Source organism: Dendrobates tinctorius, unplaced genomic scaffold, assembly GCF_039654945.1.
Source record: "Dendrobates tinctorius isolate UK_male_01 unplaced genomic scaffold, ASM3965494v1 ptg000160l, whole genome shotgun sequence".
Classification (NCBI taxonomy): Eukaryota; Metazoa; Chordata; class Amphibia; order Anura; family Dendrobatidae; genus Dendrobates; species Dendrobates tinctorius.
The window spans coordinates 6,389,889-6,416,407 of NW_027361827.1; positions in this window are offsets into that span (position 1 = coordinate 6,389,889).

The window sequence follows — 26,519 nt, forward strand, 5'->3', positions numbered from 1 at the left end:
CAGGAAGTGAGAGAGATGGAAGCCGCACGTCTGCAAGCAGAAACCGTATGTCTGCAAGCAGAGAGAGAGGCCAAAACCTCACGTCTGCAAGCCGAAACAGCACGTCTGCAAGCTGAAACCGCACTTTTACAGGAGGAGAGAGAGGCTGAAAGCGCACGTCTGCAAGCCGAAACCGCATGTCTGCAAGCAGAGAGAGAGACCGAAACTGCACACCTGCAGGCAGAACTAGAAAGACTTGCTGCAGACAAAGAGACAGCTGCTGCAATAGCTAAAGCAGAGTATTTGGAAGCTATGAAAGATCCTAATTATGAGAGACACAGCAACATTCTCAGACCAGATTTAGAGCAGCAAGATCCAGTGCAGCGCATCGCAGAGTATGTCCATCAACATTCCGGAATGGATGACAGCCCTGAAGCATCATATTGATCAGCCCATGCCGATTACCAGCGATCCAACCCTGAGCTTCACTACCATAGGCGAGGAGACGTGCAGCACAGAGATGTCGACCACAGCTACCGTTCCACTGAGAAGAAGGTACAGCTCCCATCCTGCGTTCACCGACAAGGTACCACACAGAGTATCCAGAATCAGAAGCGTCTGACAGGTATGGTGATGCACCACATACTAGACATGACTATTAGGCCAGGGTCACACTAGAGAAGAATACGGACGAGTGAGAGGCGTTAAAAGCATGCATTACACACGGACCAATGATTCTCTATGGGTTTGCTCCCAACAGCCGTATATTTCTCGTCCGTATTGCTGCGATTGTCAGCGCACTACGCCCGTAGTATGCCAATGCAAGTCTATGGGTGCGCAAAAAATACGGATTACACACGGACCACACGTGTGACTTGCGAGAAATACGCAGGTCTTTTGGCTGGTGACAGGAAATGGGCCAATCCATCATCAGGAAGCCTACACATGCAAATGAGCTCAAAAAGCGCACCAGACATCCAGGAAGTACTCCTCCACGGAGTACAGCAGCGTCATGGTGCCATATTTCCTCAATGTGGAGATGCTTATTGTATTAGTGCAGGAGCGGCCAGAACTCTGGGACCAACGTGATGCCCATTATGCCAACCGGGCAAAAAAGGAGGCGTCATGGAGGTGCATATGTCACCAGATGTTCCATGATTTTGGTGATCGGCCACGTGAGGAGCAGCAGAAACTGAGTAAGTACAACCCAAAAACTGTTTAAAAATACCTCACATCAAAAGATGCATATAGAATCGGCCACCCCCCTTCCTGTGCTTGCACTTTTTTCCTCATGAGGCGGGTAGATTTTGATGTGACCCATGGTTTTACACTGCCATCATTTGGCACAGGCCACAAGCTCCTCATCCTCCTAGCCAACCAAGTTATTAAGTGTAGTTACTTGATACATGAACTATTGTGACCCTGTGTATCTGGGCTGGATGGGCCAATTAGATATGCCTCCTGGGTAGAAAGCACACCCCGAAGGTCACATGCCTAGGCTACTGGTAGCAAATTTGACATATCAAATATGTGAAATTGATAATATTTCCTGTCACATTGCAGTGGATGATGTGATGAGACGGTGGCGCAGCATCCGCGACCAATACAGGCGGGAACATCAGCAGCGGTCCAGGAGTGGTGGTGCGGGGTACATAAAGAGGAAATACATCTATTATGACCGCTTCTCCTTCCTCGCCCCTATTCTGGATCTGAGACCGTAAGTAGATACCTCACACCACATTACACAGATACTTTACAGGGCCAAAAATATTGATTTATTTTTGGCTCTGTTCTATTTCATAACAGAACTCAGTCCAACCTTGCGGAGAGAGGAACGGGCTCAGATACAGAGCCCATCATTGATCCTGTAGGGGATGAGGTGGCTGGCCCATCTTCTCCCCCTACAAGAAGCATGGGTGAAGAATCCTCTCAGGAGAACCCAGTACCAGCGACACAAACCCCACCACCAGGACCGTCTGCTGCTGCACCATCAGCCATACTGGAGGAGCAAGGCAACATGAGCAGCAGCCCAACTGCCCAGATCCGGGGCTCCCCACAGCCTGCTGGACCATCCTGGCAAGGACGAAGAAGGCGCCAGATCCCTGCCCAAGATACCCGGACCAATGTGGACACAGGGGTCCTCAACTATCTGGCTAGAGTGAATACAGATGATGGCGAGGAGGCATACTCACATAGCCTGGCCCTTTATCTTCGTGCCCTTTCCCATGAGGTGAGGCTCCGTATTCGAGGATGTTTTCAGATCCTGCTTGATGCAAGCACACCCCCCAATACTCAATATGAGTTGTTTGAATATCTGGAGAGATGGCAGCTTTCACCCAGAAATCTAATGCGCCTTAGACCACCCACACAGATGCTTGCTCAAGCAGGCTCTGAGGATCCTCAAATACGTGGGCCTACACCTCACCCCCTTCCTTCCCCTACCCAACCTTTACAACACCAGCAACATATGTCTGCCTCTAGCCAACCCCACCAATATGGCCACTTTTTCCCACCCAGTGTTGGAGGCTGGTCCCAACCTGGTTGGGGACGACATGGCTATATCGGTGGGTATGAGACACGAGCCAACAAGATGCCCCTGTTCCATATCACTCTGGCCAGTAGCAAGCCCAATTCAGGAGGCAGTACAATACCCCCATCATGGGCAACAGTATGCTCCCACACAGGGCGATGTTGGGAAAAGTAGCCAGCAGCAACCACAGGCTCGTTTTCCGCCTTCTCCTTCCCCAAATTACCAAAATTTATAATGTAGCAAAGTTGGTATTGCATTATGTTGTATTTTTGTTTTTGTATGTGTGAAAAATTGTTTGTGAAAAATGTTCATATCTGCAAAAACACCAATTTTCCACATTGCCACAGTTCTTATAAGGAAATAATAATAATACAACAACAAAAAAAAGGGTCAAGTAAACATTTGGCTACTACATTTTATGTCAGCAGTGTCAGCAAACTAACATACGCTTACCAATGCAATTAAACAGTCATAGAATCAGAAGGGGTAGAAATATATATATTTAGACACACATAAACCAAAAAATTATAACATAGATACAGCATGCTCTTGCCAAGACGTTTCCCCCTCAGGTGACATAAAGTAATTTGTGAAAATATCACGCACTTTGAGGCCAGAGAGCGGTCTACGTTGAGGGTTGATAGGTGGTCTCGCCCTACGCACATTGGCCAACCCATGCACAACACCACCAGAGGAGGAACAATCATGTATCCTGGTGAAGTTATGAAGAACCACACAGGCTTTAACTACTTCATTAAAGGAACACTCCACCAGTCACCGAGCACGTGATAGGCGCAAGTTAAAAATTCTGCGCCTGTGGTCAAGGTTGCGCCGGGGATATGGCCTCATGACATTGTGCGTTAACTGAAAAGCCTCATCTGCCACAAGGACATAAGGGACAGATTCTTGAGTGGAGCCTGGTAGTTGGCGTGGTAGTGGTAGATCCAACTGGTTGGTGCATAGCCGCCGAGTCATAATGGAAGTATTGAAGACTTGAGAGTCTCCCGTCCTTCCATAGGCCCCAATGTCAACAATTATAAACTTGTGTTGAGGGTCGGCCAGAGCCAACAATACAACAGAAAAGTATTGTTTATAATTGAAGAATTGGGAGCCAGAGTTTGGCGGCTTACGCACCCGGATATGTTTGCCATCAAGGGCACCAATACAATTAGGAAACTGGCATTCCTCCTCAAAGTCCCTTGATATCCTCAACCAGTCTTCCATCCTGGGCTCGGGCATGATGAGTTGATGTAGTCTTGACCATATTTGACTACATGTCGACCTGACTATGCCAGAAATGGTAGATCTTCCAATCAGAAACTCAAGGTGGAGGGCGGCATAAGACAGGCCAGTGGACAGGAAGCTGAAGAACAACACAAAAGGAACCTTTTAGAAGGCAGAAATTAAACAAAAAAAGGTACATACATACAAAACTTTTTATGAATTCACATCTAATAACACACACATATTTTGCTGCACAATGACTAAGTTATATTCAGTACATATTACACATAACATTCTGGTCTGTAAGTTTCAACATATCTGGAATAAGATGAGGGCATTAAAATTAGTCCATGAAGCAAAAAATACATACTTTGGGCAACACATCATCAACATAGAGAATGTGGTTGTGTAGTACATACAGTAATGTGAGTAGAAGCTGCTCCTCTGCAGATATAGCTTTGCGCATTCTTGTGTCCTGAAAGGTTATCCCAGGGCGCACTGTCTCCAAGAGTCGATCAAATGTTGCAAGGCTCATGCGACAGTATTGGTAGAATTTTGCAGGATGCTCCCGCAGAGAAGAATAGAGGCGGTGAAAATGACCTCTTGTGAGTCGTTGCCTCAAAAGTGGTTGGACCCACATGCGTCTCCTCCTCCGCGGATCCACTATCACTGGGTATGGTTGACCAAAGCGGCGTGACAAAAGCCAGTTGAGGAGAACCTGCTCAGTTGTGTTGAAAGTCAGACTGTCTGCCATGTTGCACATACAACACCACACCTAGTGAAGGCAAGGTCACAAATGGACAGAATGGAGGCTGCCACCTGTTCCTGAGGCAATAAATAGGGTGCAGGCTAATGATTTAAATAGTTTGCAGGCCTCAAAACCGTTAAATGTCCATTTTGCAAGGCTGCAAGAAAATCTCGCAATACGGATTCCATACGGATTCCATACGGATGCTGACATGCGCAAAATATGCGACCACACCTTGCTTACGGAAGACATACGGAGCAGAATTTAGGGGTCATTCATCCGTATTACGCATGTAAACTACGGACCGTATTTTACTTCGGTTAGTGTGACCCCGGCCTTACACACCAGCTCATGCAAACACTGACCGAGCCACCATGGACCTTGCAAAGTTCCTTGCCCGCCAAGAACTGTTTACAAAGGGACTTGTAAAGTTCACTGATAAACCCGAGAACTATCGGTCATGGCGATCCTCGTTCCGGAATGCCATTCATGGTCTGGACCTTTCTTGTAGTGAGGAGTTAGATCTCCTGGTAAAGTGGCTCAGAAGTGAGTCAGTCAAGCATGCCAAAAGACTTAGAGATATTAATGTAAAGCATCCTCGCACAGCCCTACATAAAGTGTGAGAAAGACTTGATGAATGCTATGGGACAGTAGAAGTCATAGAGAATGCTTTATATAAAAGAATTGATGATTTTCCTAAGATAGGACCTAAAGGTTATCTAAAGCTTAGAGAACTGAGAGATTTATTGAATGAATTGCAGGTTGCCCAGCAGAAAGGAGACTTGCCCGGATTGGCATTCTTAGACACTGAAACTTGCTTACAATTTACAAGAAAAGCGTATCATTCCCTCCTTTCATTGTATTTGTTGATTTTGTCACCAAACAATCTAGGATTAGATATGACCCTAGTTTTGACTTTACTCTGTCATGTTCCACTACCTCCGGTGCCAAAGCCAGTAGGACACCCGTGGCAGTCCACAAAACTAACATTGTTTCCACAGGCCCTCCTCTTAAGGTGAATAAAACCCCTCCATACGAGAGAAAGCCTCAGTTACTCAGTAAAAATTGTCCTCTACACAAGAAACCACATCCTCTACTAAAATGCAGAGCCTTCAGGGAGAAGTCTTTAGAGGATCGCAAAGGTTTCCTCAAAGAGAACATCTGTTTCAAATGTTGTGCCCCAACCTCTCACTTCGCCAGGAACTGCGAAGCTAGCATGAAATGTGCAGAATGCAGCAGCACGGATCACAATACAGCCATGCACCCTGGATCACCTCTACGAGTGTTGTCGCAAGCAGAGGAACATGATGAGAAGCAGAAGGACACTGACGAATACACACCTGTTGTCAGCTCTCAATGTATGGAAATATGTAGGGGACTAACAGGAGGAAGGTCCTGTTCTAAAATCTGCCTTGTTCGAGTCTATTCTGCAGGCCGCAAAAACAAAGCCTTCATGATATATGCAATCCTGGATGACCAAAGTAACAGGTCTCTAGCCAGGTCCATCTTCTTTGACAACTTCAGCATTGTAGGCCCTGGTTCTCCCTACACCCTGAGAACTTGTTCAGGTACCGTTGAGATGGCAGGGAGAAAAGCAAGCGAATACAAAGTGGAGTCCATAGATGGCCAAACCTGCCTATCGCTACCGACCATCCTGGAGTGCAACCAGATTCCTGACAACAGGTCAGCGATACCTTCACGGGAGGTGGCGACACATCACCCCCATCTAAAGCGTATAGCCCACCTGATACCTGAAAGGGATCCAGGAACCCCAATAGCTCTACTTCTGGGAAGAGATATACTACAAGTCCACAAGGCTTGAGAATATATAAACAGCTCCAGGAACACTCCGTACGCACAAAGGCACGAACTTGGATGGGTCATCATAGGAGACGTCTGTCTAGGAGGAGCACACAAGCCGGTCTCAGTCAACAGTATGCTTACCAGCACACTAGAAAATGGACATTTATCTCTCTTCCGGCCATGTCACAATAGTCTGCTGGTAAAGGAATTGCCAAACAGCGCTCCACTACCTTGCCCTTTCTCAGCACCTACCAACAAAGACCACGCCTGTGAAGGTGAACGAGACCACATGAGATGTATGGTCTTCCACAGGATAAAGGAGGATGACAAGGTAGCAATGTCCATAGAAGATAGGATGTTCCTGGACATCATGGATAGACAGTCAAAGATGAATCAAACAGTTGGGTCGCGCCTCTACCATTTCGGCCTCAGAGAAGGCGCCTACCCAACACAGGGAACTGATCTACAGCCGATTCATCTCCCTCAAGCACAAGCTTCAGAAGTCACCTGAGAAGAAGGAACACTTCTTTACTTTCATGGGGAAGATATTCCAAAATAACCAGGCAGAGATTGCACCTGCACTTCGGCCCTCAGAGGAGTTTTGGTACCTGCCCATGTTCGGAGTATACCATCCTAAGAAGCCAGGTCAGATACGAGTGGTATTTGACTCAAGCACCAAATGTGAAGATGTTTCATTAAATGACATCCTACTGTTGGGTCCAGACCTCAACAACAGACTTCTGGAGGTACTGCTCTCTTTCCGCAGAGATACGGTGGCATTCATGGCTGACATACAACAGATGTTCCACTGTTTTCTGGTCAAATAGGAACACAGAAACAACTTGAGGTTCTTTTGGTAGCGTGACAACAATCCAGACAAAGACATCACAGAATACCGGATGAGGGAACACATCTTCGGAAACAGCCTGTGACGCTTCAGGGATTGGCAGCGTCCGAGAGTGGACCCTCTGGGTCGCGGAACTGAGGCCCCCAGGATACCAGACAGGGACCAAGGTACAGGACTCTGTGCACTAAGCGCGGAGAGAGGCACGAAGCGGTTTAGCACCAGGAACAACTATGACGACAGACAGACAGCAGACAGGAGAACTGGACAGGGAACGGGGCAGGCACTGGAGGATGGAACTGAGACGGAGACCAGTGGGGACATAGACTGAGGAACAGGGACCTGGCAGAATGGATGACAGGCAGGAAGGCAGGTAATAGAACACAGTGGCAGAGACAACGAAGGCAGGGACAGGAGGATTCATGAGACTGAGGAAAAGACTATAGACTAGCTATAGGTGGCCAGATTAGCGCAGGGTAAAGCACATGATAGCCAGGGGTCCTCCCATTAAAGGAGACGCCTGATATATCCCCTGCCAGCAGGTGATTGGCTGACTGTGATCCAGAAGCCGCCCACCACAGTGTTAAGAAATCTGAAGGGCGCGCGCCCACGGCCTAAGGCGTATGTGCGGGGCCGCAGCTGTCCGGGAGGAAGGAGGAGGTGGGAACGCGCGTGAGCAGGAAGCATTGCGACAGGATGCGGCTGGGTAAGAGGACGCAGCGGCGGGGCCCGGTGCTGGTGGAATGGCGGCGGGCACGGCCGCCGACTTTACAGTACCCCCCTCCTTACATCTCTCCCTTCTGAGATTGCCTAAAAACTTTTTCAGAATACGTGGGGCATTTACATTCTCCCGAGGCTCCCAGGACCTCTCCTCGGGACCAAATCCCTTCCAATCGATAAGGAAGAAGGTTCTTCCCCTGACTCTTTTCATGGCCAGAATATCTTTTACTTCAAAGACGTTATCAGCCCCAATTGGCTGAGAGGAAGCAATTGGAGCAGGGCGAAATCGATTGAGGACAACAGGTTTAAGGAGCGAGACATGGAAGGCATTAGGGACTGTGAAGGCGGCAATCTCAATATGTATGCCACGTCGTTGATGCGTCCAAGTACTTCAAAAGGCCCTATGTGACGGGGGCTCAACTTGTATGGATGTACTTTCAGGCGGATATGCTTGGTTGAAAGCCACACTTTGTCGCCAGGATGGTATGGTGGAAGGTCCCTCCGTCTTTTGTCTGCATGTTTCTTTATCCTGGCACTGGAGTTCATGAGAGCCTCCCTGGTCTCTTTCCAGACTTGCAAAAACTCAGAGGCGAGAGCATCTGCCGCAGGAACACCCGAAGACGTGGAAATGGGCAGCAGGATGCCAGGGTTCTGGCCTGAGACCACAAAAAGCGGAGACTTGGAGGTGGACTCATTAGGATGATTATTATGGGAAAATTCTGCCCAAGGAAGAAGTGAGACCCAGTTGTCTCGATGGGTGTTGGAAAAGTGACGTAGGTAGGACGTCAGAACTTGATTGATCCGTTCCACTTGCCCATTGGTCTGAGGGTGGTAGGCAGAGGAGAAGTCCAGAGATGTACCCATAAGCCAACAGAGAACTCTCCAGAATCGAGAGGTAAACTGGACTCCTCGATCAGACACAATCCGTTGAGGGAGACCATGCAGTTTGAAGATCTGATGGATGAAGATCTCGGCCAACTCAGGAGCCGAAGGCAAACCGGGCAATGGGATGAAATGGGCCATCTTGGAGAAGTGATCTACTACCACTAGTCGTACACCCAGAAGAGCGAGGCAGGTCTGTCGTGAAATCCATGGCGATTTGCGCCAAGGAGCTTCTGGAAAAGGTAACTGGTGAAGAAGACCAGAAGGCAGGCTCCTCGGCACCTTGTTCTGAGCACAAGTAGTACAGGAAGCTACATAATCCCTCATGTCCTGGCGAAGAGAGGGCCACCAATAGTAGCGAGAGAGAAGCAAGAGGGTATTTTTGGTTCCGACGTGTCCTGCAATTTTGGATGAGTGCCCCCAGCGTAGCACCCCCAGTCTTTTGCTCTGTGGAACAAAGGTTCTGCCTGGCGGAAGGGTGGAGAGGCTCACAGGAGCCACGGTGATAACTTTCACAGGCTCGATGATATATGATGGGACCTCCTCCATTTCAGGCGAGTGCAAAGAACTGTAGAGTGCATCCGCCTTGGTGTTCCTATCCTCGGGTTGAAAATGGAGCTTGAAGTTGAAGTGAGAAAAATAAAGAGACCATCTGGCTTGCCTGGAATTGAGTCTTTGGGCAGACTGAAGATAGGCTAAGTTCTTGTGGTCAGTAAAGATAGTAAAGGGGTGAACTGCCCCTTCGAGCAGATACCGCCATTCTTCCAGAGCCATCTTTATAGCGAGCAACTCCTGATCTCCGATTGAATAGTTGCACTCAGCAGGGGAAAAGGACTTAGAAAAAACCTCACAGGGAACCAGATGCCCAGATGATGCCCACTGGGAAAAAAATGCCCCAGCTCCGGTGGAGGAGGCATCCACCTGTAGGACGAAGGGCCTACTGGCTACAGGGCGATGTAAGATTGGTGCTGACGCAAAGGAGCGTTTCAGGGCAAGAAAGGCGTCTTCAGCCTCAGGAGACCAGATGTTCAATTTAGTTCCTTTTTGGGTCAGGACCGTGATGGGCTTGGTCACTGAGGAGAAGTGAGGAACTAACTGCCTGTACTAATTGGCAAATCCTAGGAAGCACTGGATGGCTTTCACTCCAACAGGACGAGGCCATTTGAGTACGGCAGAGAGCTTCTCGGGATCCATCTTCAGCCCGGAATCCGTGATTATGTAACCCAAGAAAGGCAACGAGGTTTGCTCAAACAGGCATTTCTCTAATTTAGCATAGAGAGGATTCTCCCGAAGGCGTTGCAGGACCAGGCAAACATTTCTCCGATGAGAGGATAGAATGGGTGAAAAGATGAGGATGTCATCTAAGTACACCACAACACACGAGTACAGCAAATCACAAAAAACCTTGTTAATGAATTCCTGGAACACTGCCGGGGCATTGCAGAGTCCAAACGGCATGACCAAATATTTACAATGGCCATCCCGAGTATTGAAAGCCGTCTTCCACTCGTCCCCAGCGCGGATTTGGATTAAATTATAGGCTCCTCGTAGATCCAATTTGGTAAAGACCCGGGCTCCCCTCAGCCAGTCAGAGTTCTGGGATTAGCGAAAGAGGATACCGATTTTTAGCGGTGATATTGTTCAGGTCTCGATAGTCAATACATGGCCGGAGGGATCCATCTTTCTTACGGACAAAGAAAAAACCCACGCCTGTAGGGGAAGATGATTTCCGAATGAAACCCTAGGCCAAGTTCTCCCGAATGTACTCTGTCATAGCCGAGGTCTCTGCTGGAGACAGTGGATACGTTCTCCCCCTGGGAGGGGTGGCTCCCGGAATCAAATCAATTGGGCAGTCATAGAACTGGTGCGGCGGCAGGGAATCCGCCTCCTTCTTACTGAAGACGTCGGCATACACGTGATAAGGTGCGGGAAGTCCCGGAAGATTGGCTGGCCCCTGTAGCGGACAGGGACGGACAGTCGACAGCAGACAGCGTTCATGGCAGGAATGACCCCAGCGCAGAAACTACCCTGAGCGCCAGTCAAGAACTGGCTCGTGCAACCTGAGCCAGGGTAATCCAAGGACGGAGAACGGCGTGGGACAAATTAGGCAGGACATAAAAAGCTATTTTCTCCAGGTGAAGAGCTCCAACTTGTAGCTCCACTTCGGCAGTAACCATGGTGATGAGCACAGGTAACGGTATGCCATCCACAGAAGTGATCGCACGCGGGTTTTCCAGGGTAACCACCAGAATTTGGAACTTGTCAACTTCTTCTAGCCGAATGAAATTACTAGCCGCACCCGAGTCCATATACGCCTCCACAGATATACGCTCCCGACCTAGAATAATTAGAGTTGAACTGGTAAGGGGCAGAGAGGAATTAGGGTCACCTAGAGAGACCTCTCTTACCTGGCCTAGGTGGAAGTGTTTCCCGGTCTCTGAGGACAGGTCCGCAGAAAATGGTTGGCTCCGCCGCAATACAGACAGAGGCCTTGTGTCATTCTATCCCTGCGCCGTTGCTCAGACAATCTTATTCGATCTATCTGCATGGGCTCAGGAGCGGTACTAGCAGAGGGTGCGGAGGAACGTGGAATGGGAGCTTGATACAGCCTAAAGGGTCTTTTTTCCCTAGCTGATTCGCAAGAACGTTCCAGAAACTGGAGATCTATACAGGTGGCCATGGATATGAGGTCCTCCAGGGTGGTGGTGTCCCAACCAGCAAGCTCGTCCTTTATTTTGCCAGAGAGACCTCTCCAGAAGGCTCCAACCAGGGCCTCATTATTCCACCCAAGTTCCGAAGACAGTGTCCGGAAGCGGATGGCGTACTGTCCTACGGTAAGGGAACCATGATGGAGGTTAAAAAGAGCCTCAGTAGCGGAAGCCAACCGTCCAGGCTCATCAAATACCTTGGGGAACACATCCAGAAAATTCTGGATACTGGAAACCACAGGATCGTCCCTCTCCCACAAAGGATTCACCCAGGCCAAAGCCTCCCCCTCAAGGTGGGACACTATAATCGCCACTTTGGCTCGATCTGAGGGGTATTGCTGGGGTAGAATCTCAAGGTGCAGTCTGCACTGGTTCAAGAAACTCCAGCATAGCTTGGGATCCCCGCTATACATGGGAGGCTTTCCCAGGCGAGGTGGTGGGTGAGATGCTGGATCCCGGGGTTGGATAGAGGCGGCCGCAGAGGACTGCAGGCAAAGTAGTCGATCATCGTCAGACGCCATGTAACTTAAGATGTGGGATTGGGCATCGCGCTGCTGCGTGAGCTCCTGCTGGAGACCTGCTAACAGGGGAGCATTCCCTGGGTCGGCGGTTTGAAGGGCGGAAAGCTGGGTGTCCATGGATTTCATGAAGGACATTTTCCTGGTCTGGTTTTCGCATAGGAAAAGCAATTCCTTTTGCGTAGCGGCCGCGGCACCAGCGGGGTCCATGGCCTGGTTATACTGTGATGCTTCAGGGATTGGCAGCGTCTGAGAGTGGACCCTCTGGGTCACGGAACTGAGGCCCCCGGGACGAGCACGCCAGGTGAAACCGACCCCTATACAGGGACCGTTAGGGGCAGGCCCGCGGGGGTCAGACACTGCGATAGCTGGAACCAAGAGGGGCGGCTCGAAGGACCGGAGTGGCTACAGGCAGGACCGGGATACCAGACAGGGACCAAGGTACAGGACTCTGTGCACTAAGCGCGGAGAGAGGCAAGGAGCGGTTTAGCACCAGGAACAACTATGACGACAGACAGACAGCAGACAGGAGAACTTGACAGGGAACGGGGCAGGCACTGGAGGACGGAACTGAAACGGAGACCAGAGGGGACATAGGCTGAGGAACAGGGACTAGGCAGAACGGATGACAGGCAGGAAGGCAGGTAATAGAACACAGTGAAGGCAGGGACAGGAGAAATCACGAGACTGAGGAAAAGACTATAGACTAGCTAAAGGTGGCCAGATTAGCGCAGGGTAAAGCACATGATAACCAGGCATCCTCCCATTATGGGAGACGCCTGATATATCCCCTGCCAGAAGGTGATTGGCTGACCGTGATCCAGAAGCCGCCCCCCGCAGGGTTAAGAAATCTGAAGGGTGCGCGCCCGCGGCCTAAGGCGCATGTGCGGGGCCGCAGCTGACCGGGAGGAAGGAGGAGGTGAGAGCGTGCGTGAGCAGGAAGCAGTGCGAAAGGATGCGGCCAGGTAAGAGGACGCAGCGGCGGGGCCCAGTGCTGGTGGAACGGCGGCGGGTACAACTGCCGATGTTACACAGCCCTTCCCCAGCAGTCAGTATCTATGGCCTGCGAAAGTCCACCAAAGAGGGCGAAGGAAAGTATGGGTCAGATGCCAGATCCTTTGTAGAAAAGGACTTTTACGTAAACGACTGTTTGAAGTCAACACTGACAAATGAGGCTGCAATCAGTCTACTAAAAAGGGCTCAAGAAATGCTCGCCCAGTCTAACCTAAGGTTACACAAGATTTCCTCCAACAGCCAAGAGTTAATGGAAGCCTTTCCCTCTCAAAACTATTCCAGTGATCTAAAGGACCTAGACCTAAGCATTGACTCCCTTCAAATGCAGCGGAGCCTTGGATTGCTTTGGGATCTTAAGATGGATGCCTTCACCTTCCAGATCAGCAAGGAGGAAAAACCCTTCACACGCAGAGGAGTCCTCTCTTTTGTGAATAGTCTACACGACCCCCTAGGATTCATAGCTCCAGTAACTATCCAAGGGAAAATGATGCTAAGAGACTTCACCCAAGACACGTCTGATTGGGATGATCCACTTCCACCAGAAAAGACAGAACTGTGGGAAGAGTGGAGGAGTTCTCTCGAGGCCTTGACCGACCTTCGTGTGAAACGACCGTATGCTCCTGTGCCATCCACAGAAGTCAAGAAACAAAGACTTTGTATATTCTGTGACACATCAGTCAAAGCAATCGCAGCAGTAGCATACCTCAAAACCATAGACATGGATGAACAGAGCCACATCGGGTTTGTGATGAGCAGAACTAAACTGGCACCACTCCGTGAACACACAATACCCACACTGGAACTCTGTACTGCTGTCCTCGCAGTCGATTTGGCCGAGCTTATCGCAGATGCTATGAATCTGGAGATCAAAGACGCAGAGTTCTACACTAACAGCAAGGTGGTACTAGGATACATCTGCAACGAAACTCGATGCTTTTATGTCTACGACAGCAACCGGGTACTGAGGATAAGAAGATCCACCTTCCCTAATCAGTGGCACTATATGCCTACTCACCTCCATCCTGCGGACCATGCAACTAGATCTGTTGCCCCAAGTCATCTTAAGGACACCAGATGGTTCACATGCCCTGCTTCCTTGTACCGTTTGATGCCCCACAGGCCTGATACTTTTGAACTAGTGGATCCAGATGCCGACGAAGAGCTCCGTCCTCAAGTGTCTGCTCTGCATACAAGGTTTTTAAACCATCATCTGGAATATCAGCAGGTTCTCAACCTGGAAGTCACTTGTTCGAGCCATAGCCTGTCTACTTCATGTGGCCCTGTTCTGCAAGTCAGCATCACCTGCAAGTCAGGGATCCTGTAAAGGATGGTATCACTGCAAGCATGCGTTTACCGCCCTCAACCTGGAGAGAGCCAAGGCTACAATACTTTGTGTTGTACAAAAGGAAACCTACCCTAGAGAAATAGACAACGTCAACAAGGGACAACCTATTCCTGGAAACAGCGTGCTAAAGAAACTCGACCCAATTGTTGTTCAAGACAGGCTGCTGAGAGTCGGTGGCCGTCTTCAAGAAGTCGAGGTAGAAATTTCAGAGAAACACCTGGTAATGATCCCTTGACGTCATAACTTCACAACCCTGCTCATGCAGCATCATCATGACTTAGTGAGACACCAAAGACATTTATGCACCGAAGGGAATCTGGGCACGGCACAAAGAGAAGCATGAGCAAACTCATCTTCAACTGTGTTATGTGTCCCAAACTCTGTGGCTCATTCCAAAATCTGAAGATGGCCAATCTTCCATCTGACAGACTCAATACGGAACCCCCCTTCACCAATGTTGGATTAGACGTATTCGGTCCTTGGTCCGTGGCTACTCGACGCAGTAGGAAAGCCAATACTGAAGCAAAGTGTTGGGCAGTTTTATTCACTTGTCTGTCCATCAGAGCTGTTCATATCGAAGTAATCGAGTCTATGGACACTTCAAGTTTCATAAATGCGTTTAGAAACTTCACTGCAATCAGAGGCCCTGTGAAGCGTATTCGCTCCGACAGAGGTACGGATTTCATTGGAGCGGCAAGAGAACTCCAAATCCCTTCCAATTTGGACATCACTAATGTTGAAAGGTACCTAGGTGAGCAAGGATGCACCTAGACTTACAATCTGCCACACTCTTTGTACATGGGAGGTTCCTAGGAGAGAAAGACAGTCATAGCACTCAAGATACAGGACTCTGTCTTCTTGCAACCGAACACCAGACTCACACTTGAGAGTTTCTTGACTGAGATATCAGCTATCTTGAACGCCAGGCCACTGTCAGCACTCTCCAGCGATTCTGGACACCCGACTGTCCTTACTCCGGCAATGCTACTTACGCAGAAAACCTGTGTCCCGAGAGCTCCACTCGGAGAATATGGTACTTGTCAAGGACAGTTAATCACATCAAAATGAATGGCCACTTGGCCTAGTCACCAAGCCTCTTCCCAGCAAAGATGGGAACGTGCACAAAGTAGAGGTGAAAGTGAGCAAACTTGGGGAGAACAACCTGTTTTCTCAGGCCAGTTACTGAACTTGCACTGTTATAATCCCCAAAAGAGCAAAATAGTGGCATTCATTGATGCCAAGCAGAGAGTGTTCTGCCCATGTTGTGCAGCTAGATATTTTTAAGTACTGTTCCAGCTGTCGCCATTAGGTGTCATAAGTTGCCCTTCTTCTTTTATTCCTGTGTTTGGAATTTTCTGTTCCCCGAATGGTTAATTTTTCTGAACCACCCCTTCTTCTAGCCTTGGTCAACAACATGTAACATTCTCCAGCGCCTCCGGAGCAGCCCACATGTGTTTAGCTCAGCTCTTTGCAAAACCATTGCTATAACAAGCGGATTCTGGTAAGGATAATGCAATTATGAGTTATGCATCTGTGTTAGAAGTCATAATGCAGCCCCCTATGATGTTTGCATTGCATGCTCAGCTCCTGTGATGTTATTTCACTGCATGTTTGTTATAAGCATCCTCTAGTTATGCTTCCTCTGTTCAGTGAATGTAAAGCTGGCAGCCACAAGTTGTGTTAGATATTTCTTTCCCATTTGCTGCTGTGAATGTTATATTGATCAGCTCTTATATAATGCATGATAGCAGCATCCTGTATCATCGCTACTGTTGTAATAATACCTGCATTGCTATTACCTGTCAGTATTCGTGTATTGTATGCGTTCTACTAGTACTGATATGCTGTATTATCTGTCTTTTGTAGTTTTTACCTGAATCATCCGCAATTTGTACAACAATCTGCTGAATTATCCGTCTGTTATCATCTCCCATAGTTGTCCATACCATCCCAATAAATAATAGACTTAAGCAACCATACAGTCTTGTTTCTGGGAGTGGATGAAAGGTTAAGCCGTATGTTGGAATCCACACAGCGTCATACGTGGAAGAAGGCAGAACAAGGGCCTTACACCATAGAAGTGTCATCAATTTCACCAGAGTATGAATATTATAATAGGGACCGACAGGTCTTCCACTAAACCCAATCCAGCAGATGGTCACTCAACAAGTAGTATTCACATTTAAAGAAACGAGGGCCTTACACCACAGGAGTGGCATTACTTTCACCACAGTAGAAATAGTATAATAGGGACCAACAGGTCTTTCACTACATCCAGTTTGCAGATGGACACCCTACCAGGAGTGTTCACATTTAAAGAAATTAGAAACTTACACCACAGAAGTGGCATCAATTTCACCATGGTAGAAATAGTATAATAGGGACCAGCAGTTCTTTCACTACACCCAGTCCAGCAGATGTACACTCAACCAGGAGTGTTCACATTTCCTAAAATTATTGGCAGATGCCACCAAAGTGGCATCAATTTCACCATAGTATACAAGGGACCAACAGGTTTTTCACTGCTCCCAATCCAGCAGATGGACACCCTACAAGGAGTGTTCACATTTAAAGAAATGAGGGCCTTAAACCATAAAAGTGGCATCAATTTTACCACAGTAGAAATTGTATAATAGGGACCGAAAGTTCTTCCACTACACCTAATCCAGCAGATGGACACCCTATAAGCACTGTTCACATTTAAAGAAACGAGGACTTAACATCAGAGAAATATATATATATATATATATATTTATAAGTTATAGTTCTGCCTTCAGTGTGTGTATCTGACTCTGGTATGTCCTGATTTGCCCTGCTATGATCCCTGATTTGTCCTTTGTCTGTTTATTCCCTCTGTCTGTCCTAACTCAGTGTTTCCCTGTAAGTTTGTTGACTCTCTGGTTTTGACTTGGCTTGCATTTGGACCTGCTTCTGTCTTCTGTCTTTGTCTTATCTGCTTCCGACCGTTTCTGACCCCCTGGCTTGTTTCTGACCACGTGAACTGCTGTGAACTCTGGCACTTCTGCTCCTGACTGTTACTGACTCGGCTTGTCTGATTACTCTTTCGCCACCTGGTAGCGCTTGTGCTGCTGCTCAGTTTTACTTTGCCATGTGCAACCTCTCTTCCCCCACCAGCACCCCCGGTGGAGGTTGCCCTATACTGCACTACAGTAGCATGTCAGAAGAGACATACCAGGATGGCCACCTGAAAGCAATGTTCCCATTATTAGGAAGTTGGTACTCCCATACTGTTTGCCTATGCAGTGAATGCATCGCCTGCACCAAATTTAGACGCACCCCAATAGCCATTTGAAGAGAAATATTGGAGGACCACCTGAAAGCAATGTTCTCATTATTAGGAATTTGGTACTCCCATTCTGTTTGCCTATGCAGTGAATTCAAGGCCTGCCCCAAATTTTGATGCACCCCAATAACCCTTTGAAAATACATACATGAGGGCCTCCTGAAAGCAATGGTCCTATTAATAGGCAGTTAGTACTCCCATACTGTTTACCTATGCAGTGAAAGCAAAACCTGCATCAAATTTGGACGCACCCCAATAATCCTTTGAAGAGACGTATAGGAGGGCCACCTCAAAGCAATGCTCCAATTATTAGGAAGTTGGTACTCCCATACTGTTTACCTGTGCATTGAATGCAAGGCCTGTCCTGTACCAAATTTAAATGCACCCCAATACCCCTTTGAAGAGATGTACAGGAGGGCTATCTGAAAACAATGCTCCCATTACTAGGAATTTGGCACCCCCATACTGTTTGACTATGCATTGAATGCAAGGCCTACTTTGCACCAAATTTAGACGCACCCCAATACCTCTTTGAAGAGATGTACACGAGGGCCACCTGAAAGCATTGTTCCCATTATTAGGAAGTTGGTACTTCCATACTGTTTGCCAATGCAGTGAATTCAATGCCTGCCCCAAATTTTGACGCACCCAAATAACCCTTTCAACATGAGGGCCTCCTGAAAGCAATGTTCCCTTTATTATTAAGTTGGCACTCCCATACTGTTTGACTATGCATTGAATGCAAGGCCTTCCCTGCACCAAATTTAGATGAACCCCAATACCCCTTGGAAGAGACGTACAGGAGGACCACCTGAAAGCAATGCTCCCATTATTAGGAAATTGTTACTCCCATACTGTTTGCCAATGCTTGAATTCAAGGCCTGCCCCGAATTTTGATGCACCCCAATAACCCTTTGAACATGAGGGCCTCCTGAAAGCAATGTTCCCATTAATATGAAGTTGGCACTCCCACACTGTTTGCCTATACAATGAGTGCAACACCTCCCCCAAATTTGGAATCATCCCAATAACCCTTTGAGGAGATGAACAGGAGGGCCACCTGAAAGCAATGCTCCCATTATTAAGAAGTTGGTACTCCCATACTGTTTGCCTATGCATTGAATGCAAGGCCAGTCCTGAACCAAATTTAGACGCACCCCAATACCCATTTGAAGAGATGTACAGGAGGGCCACCTGAAAGCAATGTTCCCATTATTACTAAGTTGGTACTCCCATACCGTTTGCCTATGCAGTGAATGCAAGGCCTTCTCCAAATTTTGACGCACCCCAATAACCCTTTGAGCAGACCTACAGGAGGGCCTACTGAAAGCGATGTTTCCATTATTATGAAGTTGATACTCCCATACTGTTTACCCATGCAGTGAATGCAAGGCCTGCCCCAAATTTAGACACACCCCAATACCCCTTTGAAGAGACATACTGGAGGGTCTCCTGAAATCAGTATTTGCATTATTAGGAAGTTGGTACTCCCATACTGTTTGCCTATGCATTGAACACAAGGCCTGCCCTGTACAAAATTTAGACGCACCCCAATACCCCTTGGCGAAGTTGGTATTCCCATAACGTTTGCCTATGCAGTGAATGCTACAGCTGCCAAAAATTTGTAGGCACTACATTGCCCTTGGTAGTGACGTGGAGGAGGGCCTTATAACAAAATGTTCCCATAAGAAAGGAGCGGGTCTCCCATAGTGTTTGCCTATGCAGTGAATGCAAGGCCTTCTCCAAATTTTGACGCACCCCAATAACCCTTTGAGCAGACGTACAGGAGGGCCTACTGAAAGCAATGTTTCCATTATTATGAAGTTGATGCTCCCATACTGTTTGCCTATGCAGAGAATGCAAGGCCTGCCCCAAATTTAGACACACCCCAATACCCCTTTGAAGAGACATACTGGAGGGTCTCCTGAAATCAATATTCGCATTATTAGAAAGTTGGTACTCCCATACTGTTTGCCTATGCATTGAACACAAGGCCTGCCCTGTACAAAATTTAGACGCACCCCAATACCCCTTGGCGAAGTTGGTATTCCCATAACGTTTGCCTATGCAGTGAATGCTACAGCTGCCAAAAATTTGGAGGCACTACATTGCCCTTGGTAGAGATGTGGAGGAGGGCCTTATAACAAAATGTTCCCATAAGAAAGGAGCAGGTCTCCCATAGTGTTTGCCTATGCAGTGAATGCAAGGGCTGCCAAAAATTTAGAGGCACTACAATGCCCCTTGTTAGAGACGTGGAGGAGGGTCTCATAACAAAATGTTCCTATTAGAAAGGAGCGGGTTTCCAATAGTGTTTGCCTATGCAGTGAATGCAAGAGCTGCCAAAAATTTGAAGGCACTACAATGCACCTTGGTAGAGACGTGGAGGAGGGCCTCATTAAAAAATATTCCCATTTGAAAGGAGAATGTCTCCTATACTTGTAATGCCCATACACTAAGTTTATGGGGTGACAAACATTTACCCCTGGGGTTATACATGAGCATACTGTATAAAAATTTTTGTTACAGGCATCATAAATATCCTTTAAAAAAATTATGTCAGTGTTGCATCACGGACCACAGTCACCCTGGTGACATAGTGGTGGTGGATGATGAGGATGTGGAGAAGGAGGAGGGCAACAGCAAATAGCCAAAATCAAGAAGCATATATTCATGTGTGGTTGTGAAGAGGTACATGGGAATAGACCTCCCAAAAAAAGACACTGGATTTGAGTTAATGCTACGCTGCTATCATTTGGTGGTGTAGAGAAGTCTGGCCTAATCCAGCCCTTGTTAGTTTTTATAAGAGTCAGCCTGTCAGCATTTTCAGATGACAGGTGGATGCACGTATCAGTTGTAATTCCACCAGCGGCACTAAAAACCTACTCTGACAAAACGCTAAAACGCTAGCAACAGGGCAGGCCAGGACCTCCAAGGCATAGAGAGCCAGTTCATGCCACGTTTCCAGCTTGGATACTCAATAATTATAAGGCACAGAGGAATCACAGAGGACATTGCTATACTCAGCAAGTTACTCCCTCAGCATCTTCTTAAACTTTGCACTCCTTGTGAGGGTACCTCTCGCCTCAGGGCCTGTGCGATGAGAGGGTCTGAGAAAATTCTTCCAGAAATTTGACAGTGCTCACCTGCCTCAGCTGGATTTGAGTTGTGGCTCTCTCGCCTGTACTCCTTGGTTGTCCAAAGAACTGTGACCTCTGCCACCAGCATTTTCAGATGGGAGTTTTTAAAATAATTCTGCCCCATTTTAGTAGACCTGTCTCAGGAATTAGAGTTGGAAAGTTCTCATTGTAGAATGGGTCTAGAAGTGTCACCAACCAGTAATGACTGTCACCCTAAATGTTGAGAATGCAAAGGTCACGGGAAATGCAGCGTAACATAAACTCAGCCATGCGTGCCAGACTGCTATTAGGCATGACTTCCATGTATTCACCAAGAGTATGACTGACCATTCTCTCCTCCTCCTCCCTGTCCTCAGGCCATCCACGCATCCACGCTGAACAGACGGTAAGACAGTTGTGCTCATAGTACCGCCTATAGTGAATGAAACTAGCTCCTGTTCTTCCTCCTCTTCCTCATTGTCACCCAATCTACGTTGGGATGAGATGAGGCTGGGCTGTGTGCAATCACCCTGTATGGTTCCTTCCTCCATCTCATTGTGCTCCGCCAGCAATGCATCCTCTTTGATTATGAGCAGAGAGCGTTTCAGAAGAGAGAGAAGTGGGATGTTGATGCTCATTATGATGCCATCGCCGCTCACCATCATGGTGGAGTTCTCAAAGTTTTGGAGGATGATACATTTGTGTGACATCCATGTCCACTCCTTACGTCTTATGTGTGGAGCCTGAACTGAATACTGATGGCTTTGTTGATGCTGGTAGTCAACAACTGCCCTCTTCTGCTCACAAGTCCTTTCCAACATCTGCAGTGTAGAGTACCAACACATGGAAACATTACACAACAGTAAGTGAGCCGGAAGCTGCAAATGCTGCTGAAGCACAATAAAGGTGGCAGAAGCTGTAGCTATCTTTCTAAAATGGGCACACAGGCGGTGTACTTTCACAAGCAAATCCGGCATCTTCGGTTAGGTTTTGACAAACCGCTGAACCACAAGGTTAAACACATGGGCGAGGCATGGTACATGTGTGAGCTTGCCTTGCCTCAGAGCTGCCACAAGGTCCTGGCGATTGTCACACACGATCATGCCTGGCTGTAGGTTCAGCCATGTCAGCCGCAGATCTGCCTGCTCTTTAAGAGCTGTCCACAACTCTTTAGCATTGTGCGGTTTTTCACCTAAGCATATTAGCTTCAGCAGTCTGTTGCTATTTGACTGAGACAGTGTTGCAGTGCTTCCAGGTTGTGACTGATGTGGTCATTTTGGAGATAGAGGCTGAAGAAGAGGAGGAGGAGGTGTAGGAGGTGCAGGAGCTTTAGACTGTAGGGGCAACCCTGATTGATCTAGGGCACGCAATCCTCAGCGTCGGGAGGAAGTGTTCCATTCCAAGGTCTGAATGGGTCCCGACTTCCATTATGTCAACCCAGTGTGCCATCAATGAGATGTACTGTCCGTGCAAGCAAGCACTTGTCCACGTGTCCGTGGTTAGGTGGACTTTCCCAGTAACTGCATTGTTGAGGGCACGGCTAGTGTTGTATGTTGTGGGACACGTGCTTGTGTAATGCGGGGACGGCACACCGGGAGAAATAGTGGTGGCAGGGGACCGAGTATCTAGGGACAGCTGCCACCATCAGTTTGGGAAAATTTCTGTCTCCATGAACCTAAAAGGCAACATTTTGAGAGCAAGCAGTCACGAAATGTGTGAATTTAGTAGCTTGGCCTGAGGGGTGTTGACTGTGTATTTGCGCTTGCATTCCAATGACTGGGGTATGGAAAACTGAACGCTGCGCTGAGACATTCTGATCGTGCAAGTTGAGTATGTGTAAAGACAGGTGCAGGGCAGGAGGTATCTTCGCATGCACCATGGACAGGGGGTTGGCTTGCACACACAACAGTGGAAGAAGCAATGGTGTCACCCACAGTGTTCCTGGACCCTGGGGTTCGGCCTACAAAGTCAGATGCTTTGCTGCCATGTGCCTGATCATGCTGATGGTGGTCAGGCTGGTAGTTTTGCTATCCCTGCTGACACTGGCCTGGCAGGTAGCGCAAATGTCCATTTTGAGGTTATCATCAGAGTCTTTAAAAAACTACCAGATTTGGGAAGACCTAACAGTTGTACTGGCAACTTCCATCGTGTTGGTGTTACGGCCACCACACTGCTTCTTCCTGCCTTTTGGAGTGCTACGCCTCCCTCCCCCAGTGTGCTGCTGTCCTCACTCTACATGTCCTTCTGCCAGGTTGGGTCAGTTACTATATCATCCACCACCTTGTCTTCCATTTCTGCGCACCCTTGCCCTCCTCTGACTTTCTGGCAATTGTGTCTCATCATTGTCCACCTCTTGTGATATATTCCCATAGTCGCCTTCGTGTGACCGTGGCTGCTCAAATATTTGGTCTTCACTACATGCCATCTCCTCTTGTCCCGCTTCAAGTGGACCGGGCGAGAGGCCCGAATCTATAAATGGAAAAGTGAACAGCTCTTCAGAGTGTCCAAGTGTGGGCTCACTTGTCTCTGGGCACTGAGCATGTTGGGAGGAAGGAGGATCAGGGTGAGGAATATGCAGTCCAGACTCATGGCTACTGAGACTTGACCATGTGGAAGACAGGGTGGTGGTGGTGGTGGTGGCAAACTGACTGGAAGCAGTGACATGAGCAGGTAAAGACCCCAAGGTTTTGCAGTCAAAGACCTGCGTTTCAATAGTTAGCAAGGTAACAGAGGAGGAGGAAGAATCAGCAGATGCGCTTGATGCTTGGCTGCATTTTGTGCAGTGTGATTCCCACAGTAAGACAAGTTGATTGTGCATGTGAAGGTTCATTTCATACATGTACTGTAGTAGACAAATTATTGCACTTTTTACCTCGACTTTTTTTGCAAAGTTGGCAGATTATGCAAATTCGTTCAGCCTTTGCAATGTCAAAAAAAGGCCCAGGTTAGGCAACCCTTGCCACCCCTGTGAGCTGCAGACACACGGACACTGCTGGGCACAGGCACAGTTTTGGCTGAGGATGCATCACTTGTCGTGGCTGCCTCACTATGTGTCTGTGACATACAGCGCAAGAAAACCTCCTCGTTTTCCTCCTCAGATTACCTACTCAGATGTTTGCCTCTATGTTCACACCAACTAGGATCTAACACCTCATCATGATCCTGTGTGTTATCCCATTGCTCGCCACTGGAGTCACCCTCCTCCTATTCTTGCCCTGACAACACAGTACAGTCCGCGTGAGCCTCAGCAATCTGAGTGTCATCAGGATCACCTCCCCTTAGGGGTTAAAGGGAATCTGTCACCCCATTTTTCGACTATCAGGTGCCGGCATCACTATCAGTGGCTTATCTGCAGCATTCCTGTACTGTTGAGGGCAGAGTAAAGTACTGCAGCGTGCAGGCGTCGGACCTCTCTGACCTGGTCCAGCGCCTGCGCACTGCAGTACTCTGCTCTGCCCTCAACAGGGCAGAGCAGAGTGCGCCTGCGCAGGAGCCATGATGGGAAGCAAAGAAGACGACATCACCATTAGAAGGTGGGAGGCGCCGGAACGCACCGCTACACCCATGTGACCAAAATCGGACTCGGACCGCCCCTGGGTGAGTATAATATAACTCATTATTCTTATCTTTCAGGTTACATCGGGGGCTCATCTACAGCATTACAAAATGCTGTAGATAAGCCCCTGATGGCGGTGCCGGCACCTAATAGTCGAAAAATGGGGTGACAGATTCCCTTTAACGTCTGATGATGAAGGTGGGGATGCTGTTCAGACAGTTAATTATAAACACCCTTGGGGTGATGGGTAGGGTGCAGAGTCAGAAAGAAGGCAGTAGCAACCACCAATAGATAACTGCATAGAACAAAAAACCTGACCAGCATCCTCCTTATAGTGTGAACAGATGCCTACTGTAATAAATATATAACTTGCAAAAAGGAGGAATGCAGTAGGACTCTGTAGAGACTATCATATATGCAAACACAAAATCTATCATAATTGCTGAGTAAACTGTAATAAAAAGATGAAGGGTGTTTATAATCAACTCTGGTTCCTACCAGCTGACTTAAATGTGCAGGTTTGTAACACAGGAGAGGCATGTTTGCCCATTCACACTATAGACTTATAGCACAAGAGAGGCATGTTTTTGATGATAGGACCCATCAGAGAAGTGTCATCTTGTTGTGGTTGAAGGTCTCACATGAATTGGCAAATTTATGTGCTAAGGCTGGTTTCACATTTGCGCTTTTTTGCGCTGCGTTTTTGCACATACGTGCGCATGCGGTTTTCCCCTATATTTAACATGGGTGCACATACGTGCGTGTTGGCATGCGCACGTATGCGTTTTTCGTGCGCTGCGTTTTTTTATGGTGTGCGTCCTTACTTTCCAGACGCTACATGTTGCATTTTTTGGTCCGCCCAACCGCTTAAAAAAACGCATGCGCACGTATGCACACGTTTTGCGCAAAAAATTACCATTATGGTCTATGGGTGCACATACATGCGCATTGGCATGCGCATGTATGCGTTTTTTTGCGCATGCGTTTTTTTGGTGTCCATTGGTTAGACTAGTTATAAAAATCCCCACCTAAAAAAACTTCATGTCTATATAAAAGGAGGTGTCTGCCAGCACTGTACCTTAACTATAGAGACAGCCTGGAGAGCAGAAAGACTGCAAAAGAAGACCCCATTTTCAATTCCAGCTTCAGAGGTAAGAATGTGAGTATTATTGCATCTAAAAATGTATGCCTGTCCTTTTAAATTGTATATGCACTAATGCTTTGTATTATTTTTACATGCAGTATGTCTTCGGAATCGGAATATTCACCATCCCGGCAGGAACTGGCGCAAGCAGACCGTGAGGTGATTATTTTCGTGCATTTGGTAAGTATATCTGCTGCTTCTCAAAATCTTTAACGTTTGTTGTTTTTTTTTCAGACACCGTCATCTTCAGCGGACGTGACTAGTGAGGGCGAGCGGCATGAGCAGCCAAGCCAAGTCCCGGTGGTGATACGGAATGTAAGTATCAAATGATTTGTAATGTTCTTTATTTTTTATCTTCTATTTTTCCTCTTTTCTGGATCTTTTTTGTAACTTTTTATTCACACAAAATTCGAATATTCTAATGAATGTGTTTTGTCTAGGTTCCACAACAGGATGAAGACGTCTACCTGGATAATAAGCACCTTAACCGCCTGGTCCAGGAGCGTGCTCCGTTGTGGGACAGCTGTGATCGGCTGTTCAAGGACAATGTGGTGAAACGGCAGCTATGGAATGAGGTGGCCGCAGCGTTGATGGATGGCTGGGACAGCACCACTGCATCCTCCAAAAAGGTGTTTAGTAAGTATTTCCCTGCTATTATGCCGCAGTGACTATTGTCCTTGATGGCACTGTTGGGTTTCGTGCTAGATATATTCTAGCAGGAAACCCAACAGTGTCATCTGGCTCAACAGTGACTGCTTTGGGTATTGTATTGCTGTCTTGTGCCGCAGTGACTATTGTCCTTGACGGAACTGTTGGGTTTCATGCTAGATATATTCTAGCATGAAACCCAACAGTGTCACCTGGCTCAACAGTGACTGCTTTGGGTATTGTATTGCTATCTTGTGCCGCAATGACTATTGTCCTTGATGGCACTGTTGGGTTTCGTGCTAGATATATTCTAGCAGGAAACCCAACAGTGTCATCTGGCTCAACAGTGACTGCTTTGGGTATTGTATTGCTGTCTTGTGCCGCAGTGACTATTGTCCTTCATGGCACTGTTGGGTTTCGTGCTAGATATATTCTA